Here is a 22,991-nt window from a genome sequence, read left to right on the forward strand (position 1 = left end):
TGTGGATTAAATAGGAACCATAAAGGAAGCTTTTGATAACTGAAGGCTGCATTCAGATGTTCATTTTTAAAATCTGTCGTGTGTGTGTGTGTGTGTGTATGTGTGTGTGTGTGAGAGAGAGAGAGCCTTTACAGCATATTTGCCCTTTTATCAAGTGTTTTCAGATGTTTTTTTCCATTGCTGATTAGCCTAACAGTCTTGGGTGAATAGCAATGCATTTTCTCACCCAACCATTTGCTGTCCTGTCTGTAGCTGAATAGGGAGGCTGATCGTCAAGTGCTGGTTTTTATAAAGAAATATTTAGCGCCACAAACTTTGCTATAGCAGCTTTTTCAATAAAAATCCTTTCCCTCACTCTATGTTGATTATTCTGATCATTGTCCCTTGGTGGAGAGAGAGTTAATGTGCTTTGCCCTCCTGCGAGAAGAGGAGCAATGATGCAACTATAAGGGTCAGCCTATGTTTCTCTCTTTTAAATTAGCAAAATTCACCCCATTGCTTGCCTGTTTAGCTGGTCTGAGAACTGGTAATTTTTCTCTAAATATCTGGTACACTTCGTGAAGTATTCCATCATTCCTGGTTCTGTTTATTTCAGAGTGGTAAGAGACCCATGTAGACCCAGGTAGACCATTAGTCCACTAGATAAAGGAATAGCCTCTATGGTGTCACTAACCTGCACTCCTCTAACTTTTGCTTGCAACACTCTGATGTTAGGGAACTCACTATATTGTAAGGCTTTGCAGGGCAGCTCTGGTGATTAGGGCAGGGATGAGGAGTAGCAACACAAATGCCAGAATGCCTTCCCTAGACCCAGGAGGTCAACCACTGCTCACGCCACTGCTTCTGGTGCTCATTATGTTGTTCATTGTTCTCTCCTTCTGGATACATTGTAGATTCGCACTCCCCATCCTCCTTATGGTTGGGTGAGTCTTTCTCAAAGGAGTTATCAGATGGTTTTTTAAGAGGCAAACATTTCTATTCATCTGTATTCCAGATTACGTATTTTACTGTTAGATTATCTTCATAATTATGCCACTGGTGATTAAATTAAAATATTATTATATTTGTCTATCATAGGGATTAAGATATCTGGTTCTGGACTATCTACCAGCCATATAACATTGGACACATCAGTTCAAGTCTCTGAGCCTCAGTTGCTTCATCTGTAAATTGGATATAGTCGTAATATCTATATCCATAGGCTGTTGTGATGATAAAAATCAGTTAATGCCTACAAAACATTTTCTGGCATATAGTAGCACTCAGATAATGAGAATCACTGTTCTTTATTCCATTATTATTAAAACAATGAAACTGACAAGGCCTGAAGGCTTGGAAAGCTGCCACAGTCAACCCTAAGGGGATACCCTTATTATATTATATTACATTACATTGCATATTAGAGCCCACCATTTGTTTTCAAGCTAACCACAAAATTAATTTTTTTATCTCAGCAGTTTCTAGCACATAGAAACATTTCTACTTTAAGAATTATTCTGAGAAAGGACAAAACACACACTCACATGAATACAACAAAATTCCACAAACTTGATTTGTAAATGTTGTCAAATTAGATATTTATGAGATAATGAAGTACAGCTTTTTATGGAAGGTGTGTTAAAAATCCTTCAGGACTTGAGAAAAGCTTGAAGCTGGAGCATATCTTTCTAATTTTGTTGATAGGGAAGTAGTGTGTCACCTCTGCACCTGTGCTGCTCTCTCCAACCTTTGACATTCACTGAGCTTCTTTAACTGCACGTATCCAGGACTGATAAATCAGGAACACTCCCGTGAATTCATTTAGACAAGACAGCTGAAGTGTGTCTTGTCTATCAAAACAGCCTAGCTCTTGAAAGTAATATTTTTCTAGGCCAGTAATTCTCAATCACCCCAGATCAACTGCTACTCTCTTTTTAAAAACAAAAATCTTGTAATACCCCTTTACAATACTGAAATGAAATCCACAAGTAATCTAACATATCTATACACAATGAACAATTATCAATATAATGCCTTAAATGAAATATAAAGAAGCAACAAAAGAAGAGTAATTTTGGTAAAATGACATACATTTCATTGTATAAATGCTCAGGCTCATCTACAACAGAAACCTAATAAAGCAGTCAGATATGTGCATTTGTACATTAAGTCACCACCATGGATGCGATATCTACCAACAGAGTCTAACACAGACATGTTGTATGTAGGTGACAGGGTGAATATTTGTTCTGAACCAAATGAAAGCATACCCTTCCCTTCATTCAGTGTATGGAAATTACCATGCAAAATTCTTTTTATCTATAAGTAAAGGAGTTATGTTCTAGATTAGATAATTACAAACAAATTCTTCACTTACACAAGTGGCTGGTAGGATGTTCTAAAATCATGAGGAATGTGGCCTGTGGAACGATAATTTTCTTATGAAGGATTGTCCCTCATGTTGTAATGTGTCACGTGTCCTTCCTCTAGATTCATGTTGTGCTCCCCAATCATAACTACAACCCAGTATCCCAAAAATATCTCAAACATCCCCTAGGAGGTGGCGCCGCTTCCACCAATAACCAGGTTCTAGATAGGTTGACTGGTATCGATAAAAGGAAAATATTTTTAAATTACTGAGACCACCCTAAACAAAACAAAAACAAAAACAAAAGTGCACACACACACACATAAACAACACAAAAAAAATGCTCTTGTCCCTTCTCTTTTATATACCAGACAGATCAAAATGCAAATCTAATCTTGTCGCCCCCAGTGCCAACCTTCTTAAAACAATCACTGAACTGATGATACCTAAATACTTAGTACAACTTCCAACCCGCTCCTGATGTGACCCTTGCTGGCCGCATCTGACATGGGACATCCCCTCACTCTCTGCGCTCCAGTGATCTTTGTCTCCTTTCAGTTGCTTGACTAAGTTATGTATCTCACGGCTGCACTTCCAGCCTCAGTCCCCAATGTTTTCTGCCTTTTCTCTGTCAACTTCTATTCCTCTTTTAAGTTGCAGCTCAATTATCATCTCCTCAAGAAAGTGTTTTCTGTTCTCCCATCAGGGTCAATGATAGCTTGTGTACCTCCCCTAATAATATCCACCATAACTGTAATTTTATGTATATGCAGTTACTGGATTCATGTCTGTCTCCTTCAGTAGCCTCTGAGCTCCCTGAGGGAAGGAACTGTGCCTGCTTCCTCTTCTCAGTGCCTGAAATAGAGTGGACTATCAAATACTCTGCTGAGTGCATCTACATACGATTGAGTTGGTGAAGGAATGGTTGAATGAACAAATGGAGAAACATATGCCTATATCTAACCTGACATTCCTTGACCTAGCCTCTTTTTGAGTCAGCGAGTTTGTTTTCTGCTTGGAGCAGGGCTCACACCCAGCTGCTTGGAGAAATTAATACTCTTGTGTATGACATATTTGGCAAGAACAGTACATTATCCTTCTAGTGCAAAGTGAGAAGACTTGTGAGTTGGCCAGAGTGCAAAAGATGGGATTCACAGGTGAGGGAGAAGTCTTTCCTTATCCTTCAGTTAAACAAGGAACCCATAAGCATACAAATTCATGTAGTTTAAAATTCTAGTAATATTCCGAATGAAGAAGTCTCCCATCATCTTCAATTCCCTGCTCAAAATATTTATGATTAACAATTGGGTGTGCATTCTTATGGCCATGACCTCTGGATCTACTTATATTAAATGTGTGTATATGTATGCATACATATGCATATCTGTCTCCCTCTTCTTCTCAGTTTTTATTTTATTCAAACTCCTATGATATGTTAAGTATATTGATGTATGATTATTTTATCAACTCATGTATCTTGGATACATTATATTATTTTATTGTAAGTGTAACACAACTTCTGTACAATAAAATAATAAAATAAATATAATACACTTACATACGATAAAATAATAAAATGTATTTTAAAATAAGATTTTTTAAATTTAAAAAAATCATTTAAAAATTATTTTAAGTTCCAGGATACATGCACAGGACATGCAGATTTATTACATAGGTAAACATGTGCCATGGTGGTTTGCTGCGCCTATCAACCCATCACATAGGTGTTAAGCCTCACATGCATTAGCTATTTATCCCCTTCGCCCGGCCCCCAAACAGACCCCAAACAGACCCCAGTCTGTGTTGCTCCTCTCCACGTGTCCATGTGTTCTCATTGTTCAGTTCCCACTTATAAGTGAGAACATGCAGTATTTGGTTTTCTGTTCCTGTGTTAATGGCTTCCAGCTCTATTTTAGATATAACAAAAGGGTAAAAAAAAAAAAAAAAAATGAAGGAACACCTGTATGTCCATGGCCCAGCTTAAGATATAAAATATTACAAATATAACTGAACTTTCTGCTGATTAAATATCTTCCTGATGAAAATCAAACCTCCTTCTGACTAAAAAAAACTCTTTCTTCTGTCTGTCTTGACCCTACAACTGCTTCCCTGGTTTCATTGTTTATCCATGGCTATATAGTTTTTATTTTATGTGTATGATCCCTTCTCATTCTTTTTAACACCTGCATAGTATTTTTTAAGGGTATCAGTGTGCCGTGATTTAATGAATCACTTATAGATTTGTGAAGATTTGTACCATTTCCAAGTGTTCTTTTTTACAAAAACTATAGCAACACATAACCTTCTGCATGCATCTTTGGACATCTAAGCAAGTGTTGGGGCATTTCCCCAGAATATATATGTCGAAAATGTGCATTCAAAAGTTTCAAACATCCTGCCAAATTAGCATCCAAAAAGCTTTACTAATGTGTCCTCTCACAACCAGTCCTGAGTGTATGCTTTCAGCACATCCTCATCACTTCAAAAGATTAGCAATTTAGCATTTTTTGAGTCTGATGGGTAGAAATTGTATCTCATTGTTTGAAGTTACATTTTCCTGGCTACTTATAAATGTGTGCGTCTTTAGTTAAGCTCATGGACAATTCGTAAAAAGAAGAGTGATTCTACAATATATAATTCATTATCACATGCTCTATAAGGACAGGGGCCTTATCTGTCCCACTGTCAACTATAGCTCCATGGCCAAGCATGGTAAATAAGTAATAAATATTGATTGGTTGGTTAGTTGATTGATTTATAGATTAGTTGATTATCAGACCCTATTTATACTTTTAAAAATTCTCTAAAGGGATAAGATAATCTAAACTAAAAATAATCAGTGTAAAAAATGAAAATTGTAATGCTTATGGGAGAACAAAAAATGGGGATTAGGGTGGTCAGAAACCCTAAACTTTGAAATAGAAACAATTCAACTGAGTTCTGAAAACAAAATAAATAATGGAACTGGAGAGGACAGACTTATGATCTCTATTGGATGTAACATATATACAGTCTTGAGGAAAAGATAGAGTATTTTATTTACAAGTAGATGATTGAAGTATCTGACGGCAGTGCTTTGGATAAAGTGGATAAATAACCACATGTTATAGTAGCAGGTGATACAACTGTATTTTCAAGATAGTCTACAATGGCACCATTCAGTGCTTAACTTGTATCTGTTAAGTACCTATTATGGACCAAGAAAACTGACAAAGCCTCTGCTTTCATGGCACTTATCTATTGGTGGGGGACAGTTAATAGACGTTAAAAAACAAATAAATATGCAATATGTTAGATAAATACCATCGGGAAAATACAGCAGCATAGTAAATCTGAGAATGACAAAGTATGCTACATTCGTTAGAATAGTCAGAAAAGTGCTCTTTGATGGGGTTACCTTTGGGCAGAGACCTAAGTGAAGACAAAAAGGGAACCTAGTGGATATTTGGAAGTGAATATTCTAGGAAGAAAATACAACAGGTGCACAGGTCAGAGTGCACTTGACATATTGGAGAAATACAGAGGAGGTGCTTGTGCCTGGAGCAGAGGGAGGAGAAGAACTGGTGAAAGTTGAGACCAAAGGGGCAGCTGGTGCCAGGTTCCTTATATCCTGGTATATTCTACCAAGTCATGGTGGAAACTTGGGATATTTTGCATGAGCTGGGAAGCCATTGAATAATTTTGAGTGGGAAATATACATTGTCTGCCTTTGATTTCAGAGATATAACTCTAGCTTTTGTGTAGCGCGTAGGCCATAAGGCCAGGAAATTGAAGACAAGATTTTATTGCAAGAAATAAACTTGTAAGAAGTAAATTAGAGATAATAGTGGCTTGCACTAATATCAGCGGCACCACTGATGAGAAGTGGTTAGATTCAGGACAAAGCTGTAAGCTCCAAAACATCCACAGGAGAGGAGAGAGACTTTGTTTAAAAAAAAAAAATTATTAAAGTTATTCTTTCTTTGTAGCAGCTTTAGGTGGATGGGCAAAACCTAAGAAAATGTCTTCTCTCAAGCACCACACCACAGTTTATAGCTACATTTGCAATTAAAAACTTCTTAAAATGAAGTATGCCAATTAGTAACTTTAATAACTTGTTAGAGGAACAATACGTGCAGATTGAATATAATTATCAAACCAATTTTATGCACAAAGACATAGGCAATGCATTTTGAAAAAAAATTTTTTTTGTGGATTAGCAATGTAATACGCATTTGATGGGAAATATTGGGAAAAGGTAAAAAAAGTATGAAGAAATAATTCAGATTTTTTTAGATTAATATCACCTAGAGATAACCACTTTGGATGTAGATAATATTAATATATGGAGTCATATGTAATAAATACAGGTATGTTATATATATGAATATTAGGTACCATGTATGTATCATTTACCTGTACATATATATGTTTGTATATGTAAAGATGTATGTGTATGTATATCAAATACATAGACCAGATTTGCATTTCAACATTACTTTACAACATTCAGATGTACGAAATGCCACATTTCTTTTAATCTCTAAATTAGTTAACTTTTCTGTGAGCTCCTCAAGCTGGGTCTCAATGGTAAATTCAATCTCAGACATTCTGTGGACCTCTTCCTCTTTCTGGGTTAAGCTGCACCTTCTGTTTTTCACTTTGTCCTGGTCACCACCACCTCCACAGATCCCTTGAAGGCAGGAGGCTCTGTTGCTTCCCTGTCAAGCTTGACACTGGAGTCTTTGATCCTTGTAGTTGTACAAATATTAGTTATTTTCTTGGGGTGGAGGAAGAAAGTAATCACTCATTTCTTCTAGTATTTTTGTAATTTTTTAAAAAAGGTCGTAAGTTAATCCTTCACTATAGTATCTGGGCCCATATATAAACATATATTTTTTATAAAGGTTGAGCTTGTGCTTTACTGTTTTATATCTGCTTTTAACTTCAGATGGTATTTAGGAGAAATGTCCCATCATTAAATATTTTAAACCTGAATTTCAATGGCTGTGTGTTAATAAATTATTTATATAACCATTACCCAAATATAGACATTTAGATGTTTCATGTTTTCCGGTTATGATCAACATGGTTGTGAGTAATAATGTACAGAAATCTTTGTGAACAGCTATAATGATTTATTTCTTTTGGAATTTTTGGAGCATGAATGTTTTTAAGGCTTTTTAAACATTTGTCACAAGCATCATGCGGATATGCATTGACATGGTACTGCAATACAGTTCTTAGGTTTGCCAGGTTGGAATGCCACAACCAGCATTTCTAAATGAGCCTACTTTACATGATTCTGTCTTTGGCTCTAGGGATGACTAGTAACCAGGTGCAGGGGGAGAAGTGGTGGGTAGAGGGTCTAATCAAGTTAGAGAATGTGAACTTCAATCTGTCTATCTCTGGGCAACCCCACCATTATTCTCCACCTGCCTCTCCCATCACCTTCACTCTTTCGCCTTCTCTTATATGTTGGGTGCATGGCAGGGCGTGTAGGTGTGAGTGTATACATGTTGGTTGTGGAATAGAATGCAGAGCCTTTCTCTTCAAAATCCTTATGCCCCATCAAGATACTGGATACTCCCTGCTTCTCTTATGCTTATGCCAGCCTCAAATCCTCCCAAATTCTTACCCCTCACATTCGTTTACCACCTTATAAACTCCATCTGCACTCCTATGAGCTTCCAGCACCTTTATTTCTTCTCTGCTATATTAAATTTTGTTTTCTACCAGTTATGTCTGGAAAAACTCCAGTGTATTCTTACTCATTACCTCTTCTCTGGCTGCTATTTATACTTGTAATTTCAACAGCCTCCAGCTTGTTGAAATTACAACATGCTGTCATAATGGTCAGTCATTGATTAGGCTGAGTTTCTTGCTACATTGTGAGCTAGAAGACAGGACCAATGTCAGTGTCATTTGTGTCTATTTGAAATGAACACAAAAGGTGAATATTAATAGCTAGGATTCAGAGAACAGACACTACATGCCAAACAATATTGTAAGTGTTTTAGATTTATTAATCTTTTTTTTTTTCTTTTTGGCGGAGTCTCACTCTGTTGCCCAGGCTGGAGTGCAGTGGTGTGATATCGGCTCACTGCAACCTCTGCCTCCTGGGTTCAAGCAATTCTCCTCCTTCTACCTCCCTAGTAGCTGGGATTACAGGTGCCCGCCACCAGGCCTGGCTACTTTTTGTATTTTTAACAGAGATGGGGTTTCACCACATTGGCCAGGCTGGTCTCGAACTCCTGACCTTATGATCCGCCTGCCTCGGCCTCCCAAAGTGCTGGGATTACAGGTGTGAGCTACCGCGTTGGGCCCAATTTATTAATCTTTATAACAAGTTCAGTGCCCAGGACATGACTAGAAAACAGAATTAAAAGTATTATTAGCCTACAAAGTACAACGTGGGAAAGGCTTCTGATATTCTCTGGAGAAACTTGATAACCCTTTAGAGGTTTGTATGTGATGTTAACAGCTATAACTTGTAATTCAAAGAGACGATTGGTGACCCAAATGCACCTGACTGGGGGAGTGGTTTAGACACAGGATTAACAGAACTATTGAGCTGAATAAAGGGGGAAATCCCATTATGTTTATCACTACTTTAAACTTCTTTCAAGCAAGGGCTACCTTGTATATCTTTTTACTTATCTAACATATATTTGTTGTACTAGGCACTGTTGATACCAAAATCAGTAAGTTAGTGTGGTTGGGAGTCACAGATCTTTAAATAACAATTAAATATAGATGATAAAAGCTATGATATGTAATTATAGGATACAATGGAAGCATATATGACAGGGATAATGTTGAGTTCAGGATAGCTTCCCAGACAATAAGATGTTTAAGCTGGGTGCTGAAGGACATGCGAGAGCTTGCCAGGTAAAGAATGGGAAGGAGAGGAAGGAGTTTAACAAGTGTTTCTTATCTCACTGAGTGGGAATTTGGGCACTTCATTTAGTATTGGTTATGGAGCAGTGTCAGAAATAAAGCTAGAGAGGTAAGTAGGGACCAGGTATAACCAGGTCAAGATGTGCTATTTTATCAAAATTGCAATGGGAAGACATTACAAGATTTTGAACAAGAGGGATAAATTAGCTAATTTCTTTTGGGGGAAAAATATATCTTGACTTCAGTGTTGAGAGTGTTGGGAAAGAGTAATTGCCAAGGCAGAATAACTAAGAAGTAGCTCATTCATTCATTCAGTCAGTCAGTCATTCCACAGATACATTTGTCCCTTGGTATCCATAGGGGATTGGTCCCAGGACTTCTCTGGGGTACCAAAGTCTAAGGATGCTCAAGTACCTGATATAGAATGGTGCAGTATTTGCATTTAACTTAAGCATATCCTTTCATATACTTTAACAAGGTTACTTAACAACACCTAATGCAATGGTAAATACTATGCAAATAGTTGTTATATGTATTGTTTATATAATAATGAAAGAAAATAGTCTGTACATGCTTAATACAGGCACTATTTTTTAAAGAATATTTGTGATTCACAGTTGGTTGAATCTATGGATATGGAACCCACAGACACAGAACCAACTGTACTTTCACAGCACTACTATGTGCTAGGTACTGTAACAGTACCTAAAAGGTGCTGGAAAATACTTCAGTAAATGTAACAGCCCAAGTTCTTGCTTTCAGTTATTTTACATTCAAGTTATTCTAGTGTGTGTGGGAGCATGAAAGGTAACTGCTGTGAAAATCAATAATGCAAGTCAAGAGAATAGAGAGTGAGGGAAGGTTCTTTTTTAAATAAGTCCTCTCTGCAGAGATGAATCTGAGCAGACACCTGAATGAAGTGAAAGGTGAGCTTCTCTGGTCACTTGGATAGAGAGATCCAGATGGTGGTAGCATCAGGTGAGAGGTGGATGGTGGAGGTGGATGCACAATTGGCACCATCTGGGAACAATGTGGAAGTCAGGAAGTCTTCTTAGTGGGAACAGCGCGGTAAAGAGAGTGGTGAGAGTCAAGATGATGGAAGCAGCCAGTGACCAGCTTTGTAAATTCACGTAGGTCATGGTGAGGACTCTGGGTTTACTCCTAGTGAGATGACAAGCCATCTTAAGGGCAGTGAGTATGGAAGTGATATGTTTCAATCACAATATTTTTCAAAGCTCATCCTGTCTAGTGGGTGAAGAATGGATTGTATGTGAGAAATGATGGAAACAGGGATACCAGTTGAGAGGCCTTTGCAGTCACCAAGTGAAGCATGATGTAGTAGGAACTAGAATGGTATAACAATGAGTGGCTGGTAAAGGGTTGGGATCAGGAAACATTACGAAGGTAGAGCTAACAGGATTTGCTGATGTATTGGAGGTAGAAGAGACAGAGGCTTGGTAAGAATGCCTTCCAAATTTTTAACCTGAGCAACTGGAGAAATAGATTTGCTATGTGTTCAGATGGGAAGCAGGTTTGAGGTTAGGGAAATCAAGAGTTCAATTTTGGACATGTTAAATTTAAGCTGTCTAATATACTAAGAATTTGAAGACAAGACAAAGTAGTCAGTGGGATAGAAGAGGTTGTGATAGGCTAGGTGAAGATGAAAGGAAGCCCTCTCCTAGGGTATTGACAGCAGATTGGAGAGAAGTGAAGGGATTTAAGAGATCTTCAAAGTAGGTAATGACCTAGGTAAAGAAGAGAAAAATGAGCAAGATGCTCAGTTTCTGGCATGGTCAACTGGAAAGGGGTTGCTTTCCACTTAGTGAGAGAATCCAGAGGAATGAATGACTCCCAGTAAGTAGGCTCCTTTTAGGCTTCTTTATGTCTTTGTGTCTTTATGCCATGTTCTTCTTTAGACCAAACATCTTTAGACCAAAAGAGCAAGGGTCATGAGACTTTTTCATAAAGGGTCATAAATGGAGTAAAGTGTCTCTGTGGGCCATGCAATCGCTCTCGTAATTAGTCAGCTCTACTTTCGTAGTGTAAACTCAGCTAGAGGAACTACATAAATGATTGAGTGTGGCTGTGTTCCACTAGAACTTTATTTATAAAAACAGACAGCAGGCTGGATTTGGCCCACTGGCCATTCTTTGACTACTCCTGCAACAGCATAAAATTAAGCGGGTCATCTCTCCCTTGGGCAAAGGATTTTTTCCATTGTCAGAGGCAGAAGTGAGAAGAGAAACTGTAGTACCTTGTAACAGCAAACCAAGATCCTGGCAAAATATGGAGAGCTGTACCATTGGCAATTGGGCCTGGTGACAGAGGCCAGCTGTTGCAAAGGAATGGAGAGCAAGTTACTATCAGAGTACAGAAAAGTGCACTTTTCCTCGAGTGCTTATGCTTAGGGTAAATGATTGATCAAAGCGGAGAGGGCATATGTGGTCCACATTTTTTCCCTGTGCTGAATTTCTCATAATCACAGGAATAATTTTGAGGAAATGATCAGCTGAATATTGAAAACATGTCATGTGTTTTACCCCAAAGGAAGACATTTCTGTGCCTGGTGAGTGTATTCCTTAACAGGTGTGTGTAAAAAAATGTTTTCAACACAAACCAGGGACCCTAGACTGTACACATCTAAAGAAGAAAAATGATCTTGTAAAGAAAAGAAATCTATCTCTGCAACTGTTTGCTCAGTTCCACTTTTGGGAAATGGGTTTTCTTAAAGACAGACCACCTCTGAGGTCTAATTTACTAGTACTATTATTTGGCCTTTCATTTCCAAGAAGAATGGAATCCTTAGTGGTTAACATGCTGTGCAGCAGTGGGTATCTCCCCAGATGTAGACCTCACCTTGTCTATCTGTCCTGCCTTGGCTTTACATTCAGGCATGGCCTCAGAAAACAGTGCCTTTCATCCTGAAATCCTTTGTATTCCTTATAGCTTTTAACTCCAGTGTACTCTATACAGACAGATCCTCTTTGAGCTTTGAAGTTTGTTTCATGCCCAGTATGTGTGATATTTGAGGTTCTTGAAAAGTCTATTAAGATTTTGCCTCCAGAATTTTACTCTGCATGTTTGCAGTTCAAAACTATCTAACCTTCACCAGCTGTGCACCAACCACCTCCCTACCCTCCTGTCCTTGTCTGTAGGGTTTTCAAAAAAATCAAACAGAATTATTTTAGAATTACATAAAAACTCCATTATACATAATTTCCATCCTATAAGGTTTATTCCTTTATTCTCCTAACATTTTCTGTAGCCAGCACTTTTAACAACACATATTAAGCTGTCATCATCAGTATTTTGAGTCTTAAGTTTCTAGACAAAAAGCAAAACTTTAGCATGTTTTTTAAAGGAAATATATTCACTTCTAAGTGAGCATGTTTAAAATTTAGCAGGAGAGATACTGGACTTGCAATAAAAATGTGTGGGTTTAAATCCCAGCTTTACCACTTAATAGTTACAAAACATTATGTCTCTTAACCATGCTGAGCTCCAGCCTCTTCTGAAAAAGGGACATCATGATATTACATCACATGATAATGATAATTGTGAAGATTGAATTAGCCAACATGAAAAATCTTCCAGGTGCATTGTTTGCCATATGGTAGGTGCTCAGTACATCAGTGTCAAAATCAACTCACTTCCAAGGAAGACATTTCAAAGTGAGAAGCAGAAGAAAATAATTTGCAAAGGCAGAATGGAGGTTAAGATTAAGGGCATCCCTTGTAAGTTTCTAGGTCAGTGGTCCTCAAAGTGTGGTCCTGAGACCAGCATCGACATCAGCATTACCTGGGAACTTACTAAAAATGCAAAATTTTGGTCTTCACCCCAGAAGCATTAAATTAGAAAGTGTGGGTGGGTTCAGCAGTCTGTGTTTAACCAAGCCCTCCAGATGATCCTAGTGTTTGCTGGTGATTTTGAAGCACCGCTGCTCTGATGCTTCATATTATGGAACGAGGCTATGTAAACTATCTTATTTAATCCTCATTTTTTTTAAAGCATTCTGTTAAAAAACAAAAAAAAAAAAAACAAAAAAAGAAAGAAAGAAAGAAAAGAAAAAACGTTAACTGGGAGACCTGAGAACTTAGTGCAAGAACCCAAAGTAATATAAGCCAAATCATAAGAAATATTTTCTCCCTCAGAAAGAATTTCTATTTAATGCAAAAATATATGATTTCAAATAAGTGTAACATCTAGAACACATTTAGAATATGGAAATAAACGAAGACCACACAGATGAGAACAAACAGAAGCAATTTATTCAGAGCATGATAAAGCAAGAGGATCCGCCACCATCCTTGGATTTTAGCAAAGTCTCAAAGAACAGGCAGGGGAGTAAAAAAGCTTTATAAGCAGGGAAAAGAAGGCTCGTGGTATCTTCTGATTGGAGGTTGTTGGCACAATGAAGCAGGAGGTGCACTAACAAGCAGTGAGGCTCTTATGTAATTGCTTTGGGGAGCAGCATATTTGGTGTTCTGTTGTTAGTTTTGAGCAGGTAAGAGGGTTAAAAAAGGGGGAAGCTAGCTCGCAGTCGTTGAACAAGTCCTGATCGTTCTGGGCTGGCTGCCAAAGATTGTCCATTGGAGTTTTATTGTTACGCATGGTCTGGCCATTGTCCATTTGTATGTTTAGTCTCTCAAGAAACCTGGGGGGAAAGAGTGCATATATTTAAAGGAAATGATATATACTTTAAAACGATTACATAGTATTGCTCAGGTTATTTGTTATAAGGAAAAACAACATATTCACAGATTCTGTTATTTCTATTTTAAATAAAGAAGTATTTGAAAAATTAATTTACATAAGTCATATTAGCAATGTAATTATTATCTGAGTTTATCTCTCCTATAGGTTAAACTCAGGTTTTGTTCATGGCCAGTAATGAAGGTAATGAAGAAGGCACACACATATAATTACAGATGGTCCCCAACATGATGGTTTGACTTAAGAATTTTTTACTTTACCATGGTGTAAAAGCAATATGCATTCAGTGGAAACTGTACTTCCAATATTGAATTTTGATCTTTTCCCGGGAGAGCAATATGCTGTATGATACCATCTTACCATGCCTGGCAGCAGCAGTGAGCTACAACTCTCAATCAGTCAGGTGATCATGAAGGTAAACAACCTATACTCTACAGAGTAATCTGCTGCCAGATGACTGTGCCCAACTCTAGGCCCATGTAAGCTTTCTGAGCACATTTAAGGTAGGCTAGGCTGTCGCAATGTTCTGTAGGTTAGGTGCATTAAATGCATTTTCCATTTACAATGTGTTCAACTTACTATGGGTTTACTGGGAGGTAACCCCATCATAAGTCTAGGAACATCTGTACTTGTAATAAATGATGTATACTGTCAAAACAAAAATTGCATTGGATGAAGTTAAACAGGTAAAGATGACATTTTTCTTTTCCAAGGCTATGGCAATAGGGAGAGAGACCAGAATGCAATCTGACTTCAACTTCACTACAACAAAGGGTAGGAGAGTTTTTAAGAAATGGAGTGGGAGGAAGGGATTACCTAATATCCTACCTAATTAGCCTTACCCAAAGGATAAGTAAACTTTCTCATATCTTCATGACAAGAGATAGTTTTACAACTTGGAACAAAGTGTCCACCTAAGTTAGGCTGTTACCCTCCCACACAGACTGAGAGATAAGAGCACTATATTTATTGATGATTTCCTTTCAAAGGATGGCTCCCAGGTTCTTGAGAATGACAGTCCTAGCTTGTAAAACTGTGAGTATCTCATTTACATCTCAAAGTGTTAGAGAAAGAATTTGCAATTACAAATTTTCTAAAGTAAATTCTCTAAGAAAAGGGAGTTCAGAGCCTGGAGTCAGGAAGAAGGCTGTCTAAAGTTTAGTCAAGCTGAGTGGTACGTTAAGGCTCTCTCTCTTTGTTAATATTCAATCTTTTATCAGTATAGAAACCACTAGGGACCTTACATTTAAGGTTAATAAAATTCTCACCAGAAAAAAATAATTCAATTTTAGGCAGGCTCTCTTGTAAGTCAGAATGCCCTTGTACTCTTCTCCTAACTGTTGATTGGTAAAAAAATGAAACATTATTTTCTCTAATTTAAATGTAATTCCTTTGCAAAAGACTGTGCAAGCCTGGGCAGGAATGGTGAAAAAAAAATACTTGGATAGGAAGTAATGGGATCTTTTGTGGATGTGTTGTGTATATTTTCAAGAATGTTTCTTGTGTACATGACAATCCTAACAGGTGGGAGAGGAGGCACTTACTGCAGAGATCATTGGTGCAATGGTGGAGCCCTCTGGTCTAACAATTTTATTGCAAAGTTTGATACATACAAAGACAAAGAGAAAAAGTACTCTAGTTTCCATTATTATATTATATGTATATTATACACACATATATTCACTTGAAATGTTCCTCTTGGTTTCCAAAATACCACTCTCATCTGATGTCCCCAAAACATCCTGGATAGTCTTTCACAGTCTCCTCTGCTGGTTCTACCTTCTCTACTGCACATCTCAGTATTGCCGTTCATCAATACCCTTACCCTCTTCTTGGGTGATCACATCCTTCCTCAGTTCTCTAAATCCCGTAGAAATGCTGGCAATTCCAAGTGTGTATCTCCTGTCCAGTCATCCCTTCTGAGCTCCAGACAAACACACATCCAATTGCCTACTTGACGTCTTCACTTGAATATCTTATAGGTATCTCACACTTAATGTGTTTCACCCATCTCATTAAATTGTACCAACATTTATTCAGATATGCAATTCTAAAATATGGCTTTTATTTGTGCTTCTTTCCACTCACTCGTGGAATCTGTTTTTCTTATCTCTTTTTTCCCCAAATAAACCTTTATTCCACCCACTTCTCTCCATCTCCCCAGCCACCATGCTGCGTTTAGCTACCATCTTCTTTTACCTGGACTCCTGCAGAAACCCCTGGCATATTATCACCCCCCATGTCATTACTCTGCTTATATCACTTCTGTGTCTTCTCACTGATCTTCCAATAGAACATAAACTTCTCCCCAGAGCACAAAAAAGCCCTCGGGGTCTGGCTTTGGACTATTTTTCTGAGCTCGTCTCAGATGCTTAATCCCTTGCTCATTTCTCCTGCGATAGTGAACATGAAAAGTCGTTTCTGTCTCAGGGCTTTTGCAGTTGCTCTTCCCTTTGAATGCGATGCACTTATCCTGGTTCCTCTCACGTCCAAATTCTCTGCATACATCAGAACTCAGCTGAATGTCACCTCCAGTGTTCCCCAACCACCTAACATTTCCTTCTAAGCCAGCGTGTTTTCTATCATAATGTCATGTTTACGCCTTTCATACTTTGCTGCTCCACCTGTGACTCAGGAACCAGCAGCATCAGCAATGCCCAGGGTCTGTGAGAACTGCAGAATCCCAGACCCTGCCTCAGACCTAAAAACAAATCAGAATCTGTGTTTTATCAAGATCCTTAGTGGATTAATATAAACATTAACATTTGGGAAACGAAACTCAGAAGAACTGATCACAAACTGTATTTATTTCTTTAATTGTGCATTTGCTTATGTCTGTTTCCATCCATACCGCGAACCCCATGAGGTCAGGAACTTTGTCCATTTTCTTTACTTTTGAATCTAGTAGTCAGCCCAGTGCTTGGTATATAGTTGGCACTCAATACATAACTGATGAATGATAAATTTAATCTAACTTTCTCAATTGATCCATGAAGAAACTGAGGCTCAGAAAAGTCAAGTGAATTTTTTGAAGTCACACAGCTGTTCATGAACAAAACCAGTTCAAGAAAGCCCACAAAAAATAACAACAAAGGCTGGGCGCGGTGGCTCATGACTGTAATCCCAACGCTTTGGGAGGCTGAGATGGGTGGATCACCTGAGGTCAGGAGTTCAAGACCAGCCTGACCCACATGGTGAAACCCTGTCTCAACTAAAAATACAAAAATTATCTGGGGGTGGTGGCGGATGCCTGTAATCCCAGCTACTCGGGAGGCTGAGGCAGGAGAATCACTTGAACCCAGCAGGTAGAGGTTGCAGTGAGCTGAGATGGTGCCACTGCACTCCAGCTTGGGGGACAGGGCAAGGCTCTGTCTCAAAAAGAAATAAATAAGGCCAGGCGCAGTGGCTCACGCCTGTAATCCCAGCACTTTGGGAGGCCGAGGCGGGCAGATCACGAGGTCAGGAGATCGAGAACATCCTGGCTAACATGGTGAAACCAGTCTATACTAAAAAATTACAAAAAAAAATTAAAATTAGCTGGGCTTGGGGGCGGGTGCCTGTAGTCCCAACTACTCAGGAGGCTGAGGCAGGAGAATGGCATGAACCCAAGAGGTGGAGCTTGCAGTGAGCCTAGATTGCGCCACTGCAGTCCAGCCTGGGCGACAGAGCAAAACTCCGTCTCAAAAACAAAAAACAAAAAACAACAACAACAAAATAAATAAATAAATAACAATAAAAAATGTTCTTGACTCTCCAGAAAGTATGAGAGAGAGAGAGAGAGAGTGCTTGTGTGTGTGTGACAAAGTATAACCTAAGATTTCCTTTACTATTTTCTCTATCATTATTAATAACAATAACCACTTATTTATCATACTTTATCATTCACAATCCATTTTCACATATACTAATCTATGTGGAAATTTACCCAGAATTTGTGTCTTTATATTTTCTTTCATTAAGAGCAAAGAAAATGTCAAACACAGTCCACAAGTTTGTGGAGTTTATTAATGGATCAAAAGATCACGGAGAAAGCAAAAAAGAAGAGAAAGTAAAATTTCTTATAAGAATAGCTGTCGACGAACCAATTTAGTGGAGTGCACAGCTCTTCAGCCAGATGAAATCTATCTGGTTGTGGTTGACAGGATTGCTTGAGGGTGTCAGAGGCAACCCAAGGACCTAACATGAATTTTGCAGAAGTGGTTTGGAATTTATTTTAATTGTCATTACTGGACTTACTTTTAGTTCAACGGACAGTTCTGCCTAATTAAAAAAGCTTCTTCTATGCTTAAATTTTGCTCGTCACTCCTAGTTTAAAGTTTAGCTATTTCTAACTCCTAATTGGCATGCCACAAATGAACCATTACTTTGAACTTGGTGCTCTCTAACCCTGACATTCCCGCTTGGTTCAAAATGTACCTTCTCTGGAGTCAGAGATGTTCATCCCAGACGCTGTGAGTCTGTTTTCTTCTTTTACAAAAGGAAAGACAGTACAAGAGAGATTATTCAAATGGTGGTGGTGTTGTTGATGGAGAATTCGTATTATAAGGATATGTTTACATCATAAGCCATAGATAAAAAAGCGACCTAAAACAGCCAGGCCAACCTGCCCCCAGTACAGGAGCCCTGTACAGTATCTTGATATGTGGTCATCCAGGAATTCTTTTGTTATATAATGCTGAAATATAAATAACAAAATTTATCATTTATATATATAATAAGCATTTTAAGAATATAATTTAGTGATATTAAGCCCCAAAAGATAATGAGATCATGTCCTTTGCAGCAACATCGATGGAGCTGGAGGCCATTATCCTAAGAAAACTAACAGAGGAACAGAAAATCAAATTCAGCATGTTCTTACTTACAAGTGGGAGCTAAACACTGAGTACATTATAGACACAAAGAAGGGAACAACAGACAATGCGACCTGCTTGAGAGTGGAAGGTGGGAGGAGGGTGAGGATCAAGAAACTACCTATCAAACAATGCTTATTACATGGGTGATGAAATAATCTGTACACCAAACCCCTTGTATAACAAACCTGCACATGTACCCCTGGATCTAAAATAAAAAGCTAAAAAAAGAACATTCATAATGGTGTGCAACCATTGCAACTATCCACTTCCAGAACTTTTTCATCATTCCAAACACTCTATACTTCTTAAATAATAACTCCGCATTCCCCTGTGTTCCCAGTTCCTGATAATTACTTTTCTATTTTCTTTCCCTATGAATTTGCCTAGAATCCTCAAGTAAGTGGAATCACAATACTTCTCCTTTTGTGTATGGTTTATTTCAGTTATTTATTTGTTTCATTTATTTTTAAGGTTCATCCACGTGGTAGCATGTATCAAAACTTCATTCCTGGCCGGGCGTGGTGGCTCATGCCTGTAATCCCAGCACTTTAGGAGGCCGAGGCGGGCGGATCACCTGAGGTTGGAAGTTCGAGACCAGCCTGACTAACATGGAGAAACCCCGTCTCTACTAAAAATACAAAATTAGCCAGGGATGGTGGCGTACTCCTGTAATCCCAGGTGCTTGGAAACCTGAGGCAGAAGAATCGCTTGAACCTGGGAGGTAGAGGTTGCGGTGAGCCAAGATCGCACCATTGCACTCCAGCCTGGGCAACAAGAGTGAAACTCCATCTCAAAAACAACAACAACAACAACAACAACTTTATTCTTTTTTACAGAGATAAAATTTTGTAGTATGTATATACCACATTCTATTTATTCACTTATTTATTAATGGAAACTTGGGCTGTGTTCACCTTTGGGCTCTTGTGAATAATGCTGCTATAGACCGTTGGTATACAAGTGCCTGTTTGTACCCCCGCTTTCAATTCTTTTGGGTGCACACCTGGGATTGAATTGCGGGATCACATAGGCATTCTATATTTAACCTTTACAGAAACCATCAAACTTGTTTTTCACAGTGGCTGTAGCATTTTACATTCCCACCAGCAATGCACAAGTGTTTCCTTTTCCCCACATTCACACCAACACTTGTTATTTTTTGTTTGTTGTTTTATTTTTTATAACTGCCATCCTAATGAGTGCAAATTAGTATCTCAATGCCATTCGGGTATTCTTAAACACGTTCTATGCCAGGGAGCACCAAACAACACCAGGAAGCTATTGCAGACCATCTTGAATTGTTAGAAGGCTCTTATTAACTAGTACTAAATCTTGCTTCCCTGTCAGTGACTCTAATTCATTACACATCAGAGTCATTTGGGAGCTTTTAAAAATTTCTCTATCCAAGCTGCAATCCAGACCAATTAAATCGGCACCTCTGAGGGTGGATTCCCAGAATCAGCATTTTTTAAGGCTCCTCAGGTAACTTAAATATGCAGGTAAGGCTGGGAACCACTGCTTAAAGTTCACCCACTGGTCTTAGCCTCCCAACCTGTGATAACCTTATCATTGAGCTTTCTCTGACATCCTTTATTAAATAGCCAGCCTGCAATCCCCCATGGGCCATCCAGTCCTCCTTACCCTCCTAGATATATTTTTTTTTTTTGCCATGGACTGTTACAGTTGACATGTTACATACTGTCTTGTGCATCTGTTTATTGTCTGTTTTGCTCTCTGTTTTTCTTATTGCTGTTTCCCTAGGACATGCAACAATGCCTAACACAGATGAGGTGCTCAGAAATTGTTGAATGACTGAATATGTAAATCTACTCTTATTTCAAATGGCAGCCCTCAGATAGCTAAAAGTAGCTTTTGCATTTCATCTCTGGGCCTTCTTTTCTCTAGTTGAAATCTCTATACTTTCAACCAGTCTTCAAAGACATAGAATAATAAATACAACCATTATGAGCACAATATATCTCTCTTTCACTGAATCAGCAAGTAATTGAGCACTTACTATGTAAGCCATCATCTATATATGTAATATTAATTTGTAGTATTACATGTACATTAATACATACTCCAGACTAGAGATTGTGCCAGACACTGGAGATTGTAGCGAAAAAGATAACCAAAGTCAATCGGTGGAATTGGGGCATAGACAACTGTCAATAACATAAGTCTTTTCAGATAACAGTAAATACTGTAAGGAAAATGAAAAATGTTTGTTGGCTGTGGTACATTAACTGGGGGTTAAATTTAATCTGAGACCTGAATGACAAGAAGTCAGTCACTGAAGAATCATTCTAGGAAGAAGGCACCTCAAATCCGGAGGCCCTGGGGTTGGAGGAGATGAGTTGCAGAGGGGCTGTGAGTCAGAGACTCTGAGAAGGACAGGGAAGAGAACCACCATCACCTCCTTTGTTAGTGCCTAACTCAACTAACATGACGTAAGATCAAATGAGTTTTTGGTGGCTACATTAGTCTGTTAAGGTCTTTTTCCTAAGTGTACCATTTTCCTCACTGAATTAAATCTTCTCTATCTAATATTTGTACTGTTGATAGTTAGAACTTAAGTGTAGAAGGGTGATTTAGATGAGCATATCTGGAATTTCTTTTCATCTGAACCCCAGCCAAAACAATCTATCAAACTGCCTGTAAAAACACTTCTCAGCTGAATGGAGGGACTTTCTCATTCTCCAACCACTACCAGACTGGTTCCTCATTCCTTTTGGCACCTTGTCTTCTGTGCCAGCTTAACAGAAGTTCTGGACAAGGCCAAAGCCAGGACTTTGCAGGCTGCTTCCATTTGGAGAGGGCCATGCATCTTAATTTTCAGTCAAAAGAGCTCAGGAAAGATGAGAGAATTCTTGATTTTTGGAACCCTGTGTTCTCATTGGTGGGCTCACAGAACAAACAGCCTCTCCCAGACCAGCCACTAACATGCTCTGACAAGTCAGCTCTTCTTTCCCATATTCAAATGTGGGGTTTGGGTCTAGGACAAACTTGTCCAACCCACAGTCTGTCGGGGCACAGCCAGCCCAGGACAGCTTTTAATGCAGCCCAACACAATTTATAAACTTTCTTAACACATTATGAGATTTTTCTGCAATTTTTTTTTTTAGCTCAGCAGCCATTGTTAGTGTTAGTATATTTTATGTGTGGCCCAAGACAATTCTTCTTCTTCCAGTGTGGACCAGGGAAGCCAAAAGATTGGACACCCCTGGTCTAGGAGTTTTAAGATTCTTTGAAATTTCATTAAAAAGAATGTTTTATTATACTTTAAAAGTTTTTAAAATCCATATATCTTCTGAATATTAATCTGCAGATATCATGCTTTCATTGAAAAGGCATCTTCATTTTCAAGTTAATAAAACAAAATGCTGAGTTTACATGGGGAAGGCAACATTTGTAGACTAAATCAGATGCTGAAACTGACAAGAACACAAATTTGAACTGGGAAGACAATGACATATTGTGGGCACTAAAAGAAATGATCAGGGTGGTGAAAGGAGCCACTGAGCTTATTTATTGGCTACTATCTTTCCAACAGACTTCACAGAATCTGAATTCAATTTGTCCAGGTGAACTGATGGAAGAACAACCATCAAACCACAATCTTTTTTTTCTCTGGGAGAACCTACCTGTAAGCAGAGGCTTCTGCATGGGCTGGAATGGGACACTGTAACAAAATGGCTTTGCATTCAAGTCAAGCAACTGTATGAATGCAAAGTGGCTTGCTCAGTAACAACTGGTTCAAGTTGCTACTGAGCAAGCAGTGGGCTCCTTGCTGATGTTCATAGAAGCCAATACTATGGCCCTGGCTTTTGAGGAAAAAAAAAAAAAAGACTTCATTGTAAGTTGAATGGCAAGGAAGCAGGAGGCAAAGCTCAAATCTGTCTCCCTGAGCTGGGGGCTATGGCAGGTTTTATAGGCAGAGGGAATAAGGTGTGATCTGATTGGATCTTGTGATAAGTTAATGCCAGGAGGTATGATGTGACTGTATTATGCCACAAGGTGATGCTACGGCTCGATATGATTGGATCATGGATCATGCCATGAGATGTCCACTTCTTTATTTGGTCCCCATGCCTTGGTCCAAGCACTTAGGTTCCACCCTGTGGTTGCATGCTTCGTTCATCTGGGCTTGGTCAGTTTAACTTGCAACCTGGGGGTCCATGGCAACTAAAACACAA

The 22,991-nt window shown here is 38.6% G+C and overlaps 1 protein-coding gene across 1 annotated transcript in view; it reads left to right on the forward strand.

Annotated features, from left to right (window-relative positions):
- HTR4 (5-hydroxytryptamine receptor 4) overlaps nucleotides 1-22,991 on the forward strand; it is a 189,951-nt gene that overhangs the window by 72,186 nt on the left and 94,774 nt on the right. The window lies entirely within an intron of this gene.

Source organism: Macaca thibetana, chromosome 6 (genome assembly GCF_024542745.1).
Source record: "Macaca thibetana thibetana isolate TM-01 chromosome 6, ASM2454274v1, whole genome shotgun sequence".
NCBI classification, from domain to species: Eukaryota; Metazoa; Chordata; class Mammalia; order Primates; family Cercopithecidae; genus Macaca; species Macaca thibetana.